Here is a 5,852-nt window from a genome sequence, read left to right as displayed (position 1 = left end):
TAATGTCGAAGGAGTAGCCAATGGTGGGCGAGAAACTTTTCAATGAATTATGATTGGTTGTAGCGTACGCGCCCAATTTGTTATTTAAATATCGCGCGTTCAAATGAAATCCTGGGCTGGGAAGGCCTTGGAAACCGTCAATTGTTGTGCTTTTTTAAAGCGTAGATTAATTTGAGGATGCTGACAACTAACCTAAAATTTAGAGCCAACAAATTTTTCTTTTTTTTCTTTCTTTGTAATGTTTTACATTAAAAATAGAATAACTAAACGATTCCTATTCTCGAAGCAAATGTCTAAAGGTACCCTTTACTCAAAACAAACATATTCAATTATGTCCCGATTAAACATAAACAAATGTCAAACGGCGGGAAATTCAAACTTTACACTGTTCTAAACGGTTTAATTTTTCCAACGCCTACTCAGCCCAGGATTTCATTTGAACGCCCGATATTTCTTAAATATCGCGTGTTCAAACGAAATCCTGGGCTGAGTAGGCTTTAGAAAAATTAAACCGTTTAGAACAGTGTAAAGTTTGAATTTCCCGCCGTTTGACACGAATGACATTTGTTTATGTTTATGTTTAATCGGGACATAATTGAACATATTTGTTTTCAGCAAAGTACCCTTAGATACATATTTGCTTCGAGAACAGGAATCGTTACGTTATTCTATTTTTGATGTAAAACATTGCAAAGAAAAAAAAATGAAAAAATTTTTGGCTCTAAATTTTAGGTTAGCTGTCAACATGCGCTCCAATTAATCTACGCTTTAAAAAATCACAACAATTGACGGTTTCTAACGCCTTCCCAGCCCAGGATTTCATTTGAACGCGCGATATTTTTGTTTACGAGAATCGCCTGATAGTTGCAATGCACACTTCATGACACATTATTTATATGTGATAATAACAACAAAAATTTGGTTAATCATATCAATTTAGTGTTAATGATAAACTTCTAAACAAAGTTCGGTATAGGTAGGTATAATAATAACTACGTAAGTACAAATACACTGTAAAACTGACAAATGACAGACATAAACTAAATATTCAAACAAAACATAAACTGACTGAGGGCCGGTTGCACCAACTTGAGTTAAATTTAACTACAGAATACACATTAAAATATACGAAAAGATTGTTACAACAATAGGTAACTAAGGTAACGAAGCATTTTAACCTACAGTTAACTTTAACTTTAACATTAATAAAGAGCGATCAAATTAATTTGTAATCGAGTTATCCATGAATCCGTAATCCGAAATCGTATGTCGTTGCTTGAACTCCACGCTAGCTTGAAACACAGGTCAGATCTCGACATATCACTCATATCAGTCGAAAAAGACATACGGATTCAAATTCATGGATGACTCGATTACAAATTAATTTGATCGCTCGATATAGTTATTATAACATTCGATCATCAATTACATATTTCGATCAAAGAAAAGAAGGCGTTGAGACTTTCGACGTATGTCCACCAATAATCTTGAATGTATGGAAGTATGTTTGGTTGCATAAACCTGTTTCAATTTAAATATGGAAAATTTTGCCAAAACTTGGCCAAACCATTGTCCGTGGCCAAACTGGGAACAGCCAGCAACAGCGCTGTCCACTCTTTGTTATTGAAAACGCCATTACGAAAGTAAGATTAATCTTTTATGTTATGAAGTAAAAACCATTTTTGCGTTAAAATTTGATTCATAGTGACAGTTGTTTGACGTTTATTAGCTGAGTTGGCAAAGACACGAAAAATCTGACATTGTCAAAGTCATAGCCTATTATTTTTTTAATAAGTAATTGTTGATTGCATCGTATTTAAATATTAGAATTACAAAACAAAAAAATATATTGAAATGAAAAAATGTAGTGCTTTTCAAACAGGTTTCATTGTTAGGGTTTTTGCGCGATTGTACTCTATTTGGTTGTTTACCACGTCTGTTTCCAAGATGGTAAGCTCTGTTTACTCGTTGCTAACGATAAACTCGATGGTAAGTAATTTTTGGTGTTCTAGAACGGTAAGTAAAGTTTATTCAAAATTAATCGATTATTATAATAATTTTTATGTAGACGGAAGTTGAAGACAAGATGTGGGGGCACTTTCTGGAAACTCATAAAGCTCTTGTAGTCGGCTTTCCTTGGCGCTGCAATGAAATAGCATTAACAAACTTGCCGCGACATTGGCATTGTCAAAATTTTCATACCCCGCATTTTCCTTGTCTTCTTGATTAGGTACACATTGAGGTTGTTGGTTTCGAAAATAATTCTTCATTTATGTAGACAGAAGTTGAAGACAAGATGTTAGCACTTTCTGGAAACTCACACGGCTCTTGTAGTCGGCTTTCCTTGTTGCTGCAATGAAATAGCATTAGCAAACTTGCCGCGACATTGGCATTGTCAAAATTTTCATACCCCGCATTTTCCTTGTCTTCTTGATTACACACTGAGATCGTTGGTTTCGAAAATTCTTCATTTATGTAGATGGAAGTTGAAGACAAGATGTCAGCACTTTTTGGAAACTCACACGGCTCTTGTAGTCGGCCTACCTTGCCGCTGCAATGAAACAATTTTAGTAACAGACTTGCCGCGACATTAGAATTGTCAAAATGTTCACACCCCGAATTTTCCTTGTCTTCTTGATTTCATATTGAGTTAGCTGGTTTCGAAAATTCTTGATTTATGTAGACAGAAGTTGAAGACAAGATGTTAGCACTTTCTGGAAACTCACACGGCTCTTGTGGTCGGCATTCCTTGCCGCTGCAATGAAATAGCATTAGCAAACTTGCCGCGACATTAGTATTATCAAAATTTTCATACCACACATTTTCCTTGTCTTCTTAATTACACGTTGAGGTCGTTAGTTTCAAAAATTCTTTATTTGTGACGCACCCCACATTCAAAGTTTCTTCTACAATATCCACTTCGTTTTCGGAATCACTAATATCACTCATTTTACTGCTTGTTTTTCAACACAACTGGCGATATTTGCGCACAAAAACTGCAATGGCGGTAGTTGTTTGCAGATTGCCTTAGAAACGCGATACAAAAATCGACATTGTGGCAACACGATGTGAAGGGCGTCGTATCGCATTGCATTCTAGTTAGGAATGTTTTGTAATAAATATTCAATCGCGCAAAAAATTTCATAAGCATGACGAACGTTAATGACAATGTACGGATCTCAGACAATATTGGAGTCGTCGCAAGCTCCTCCTCCAAACAATTGTCTTCGATCCGTACATTGTCATTACCGTTCTTTATACTTAATATACTATTGTGTTTTAAAATGAGCAACTAGATAATGGATGGTACTTACGGTTGGTGGACAAAAAAAACTGGGACAAAAATGACAACTGTTCAAATCCAAATTCGGCAAATTTGCACCCTTTAATTCAGTCTTGCTAATAGGTTAACTACCATGGTTAACTATGGTATGATGATGACATAAGACAAAAATGCCACAAAACAGTATTTTTGCTATACTAAGGACAACGGAACATTTTATCTGCCCCGCCCATTTCATTTTCTTAGTTACCAATCAAATAGGTTGTTAAGACGATCTGATTTACACAGTAAAAATTTCTGACATTCGAATTGTCTTAATGGCATTTTATTTTTTAGAACCTCAAACAATAATTGTGGACTTGACAGCAAAATTCTAACCTAAACTTTTTTACGTGGCAAATGTGATGAAAAATTCTACAGATTGAATCTGGCTTTGATTCTGATTGGTCAATTTTAGTGGGCGGAGCAGATAAAAAGTTATAACGGCAATACTATAACGTTTATCTGGTTAGCATTTGCACGTATGGTAAACCCTCCATCCGGGCGTTGTCTAATTACGTGTTTTTGGAATTCAGTAAGATTCGGCATTACAGCTGACAAAATAACTGTCAACAGTGATTGTGAAAGCCAGTTTTATTTTGACTTTATCTTGACAATTAAAAGCTTGATACAAATGTAAGAAATTTTAAGTGTCCCAGTTTTTTTTGTCCACCAACCGTACATTAATGACATTTGACTGCACAAAATTCTTAGTATAGTCATGAATTTTTTTTTTTAATAAATGACTGCGTTTAAATTATAATACCTGTGATCAAAAAGGATTGTTTAAGTTGGCAATACAATTAAGAGCATTTCGCTACTCGGCTGTTTGCAATACTGCAACCGGATACATCTTTTGAAAGATAGGTACTTATTTGACGTGAAATCAACAGCGACAAGATTGTATAAAAATCAACGGTATATACATACAGGGTGATTCAAGTTTTACCGCCCAATCGAAATTCTAATTTCTAACAAATCAACGCAAATTTGACCGGTTTCAAAAATTTCAAAAAAAATAACTTATTGTATCTTCATTGTCGTACACATTTTACTAAGGTGATTTTGTCTAAAACTCTTTAGAACAACGCATACTATAAAACATGTTAAAAGGAACGCCTCAACTTCGAAAACACCCTGTATAGCCTAAGGGAGTCCGTTACCGCTCAGGGAGGCGAGGGTCGCGGGTTCGATTCCGACCCAGGGCGAAATTAAAAAGAAAAGGCTGTATTCTATCTCGTAATTCGGAAGTCAGGTTAAGTCATTGGTCCCGGTCTATTGAGATGGTCATCATGCCCCTCATAGATTTGTAAACCAGTCCTAGACTGTGAAACAAATTTTATAATAATAACCGCTACATATAGTCTATTTTTGAATCAAAGAACCACAACACCGCAATTTACACCCAAAATAAAGCTGACAACATTATACACTTTTGACATAGGGTGAAAAATCTCGTCGTATAAAAATTGAGGTTTTATTTATGTCGTTTCCATAGCGACATGGCGACATGTAGGCCGACTTTGTTTTTATTGACAGTGAAGGAAATTTTACTTGTTCATTTTATAATTACAAATTTTCGGGTTGCACACAAAATGTTGTGTACACCTTGGCTACGAAATCCTTTGACGACCTCGAGATTGTCTTGTCTCGGCCGCAAAGCGGCCTTGACGACAAATTTTCTCTCGGTTCGTCAAAGTACGATTTCGCATCCTTGATGTACAAATAACTATTTGGCTTCTCTCAAAATGGAATATAATGTGACGAAGGTGACGAAGATACCTTGCTCTCACAAGGATGGATCCATAATTACTGCTTTTCCATTGTGTACTTCATTTAGTTAGTCAACGGTGAACGGTGGTAACGGAGACTTGCTTGTCGCGAAGACACTCTTTGATAACCTGACCCTGCTCATCACATGTGTCCAGGACTGACAATCAGGACCGATGGTACTCGCTGACAGTCGATACTGATCATACGCTACATATGGAACGGCATTTAGATTTCTTTGCAATGAAGAAAAACTCTCTGAAACTCTTATAAGACTTCGCCAATAGTTTGGGTTTGGGAAAGAAACTTTGTCAAACGCAGGTCTTCCAATTAAAATTTTAGACAAGGCTGAAACGTTTAGAAAACTTAGTGCACGCAAAATACAGAAGAATTTCGTTTGCACTATGTACTTAACAAATTTTAATTTATTCTTTGTTCCTCGGTTATTATGAGTAGGTACAGGGTCATTATAAATGATTGTCCCATCGTAGTTGGCGTTGAGAACCCACACACATTTTGGATGTGCCGCTACACTCGCAACGTTAGACAAACTAGTAGACAGACCGCCGGTAGCGCCCCCTATCAGCGATACTAGTCTCACTCATGTTATGAAGCTTGCGGCACATTCAACTACGTCACCAACGCCTACTGCGATGAGACAATCATTTATAATGACCCTGTATAAGAAAAAATAAATCTGATATTCCCCATCAACTTTGCTTTTGTAACAAGGACTTGTGTAATGTGTATAATAAAAACA

General features: G+C 36.1%; 1 long non-coding RNA gene across 1 annotated transcript; it reads right to left on the bottom strand.

The window, feature by feature from the left end:
* Positions 1 to 2,006: 2,006 nt before the first annotated feature.
* Positions 2,007 to 3,251, bottom strand: LOC138135707 (uncharacterized). Its single transcript, XR_011161061.1, has 5 exons — positions 2,816 to 3,251; positions 2,615 to 2,755; positions 2,411 to 2,551; positions 2,203 to 2,350; positions 2,007 to 2,142 (listed from the first exon to the last, which is right to left on the bottom strand). It is a non-coding gene; the product is annotated as an uncharacterized lncRNA (long non-coding RNA).
* Positions 3,252 to 5,852: the final 2,601 nt, after the last annotated feature.

Source organism: Tenebrio molitor, chromosome 7, assembly GCF_963966145.1.
Source record: "Tenebrio molitor chromosome 7, icTenMoli1.1, whole genome shotgun sequence".
In the NCBI taxonomy this organism is placed as follows: domain Eukaryota; kingdom Metazoa; phylum Arthropoda; class Insecta; order Coleoptera; family Tenebrionidae; genus Tenebrio; species Tenebrio molitor.
The sequence above is the reverse complement of the archived record's forward strand: the minus strand, read 5'-3'. Positions and strand labels throughout refer to the sequence as shown.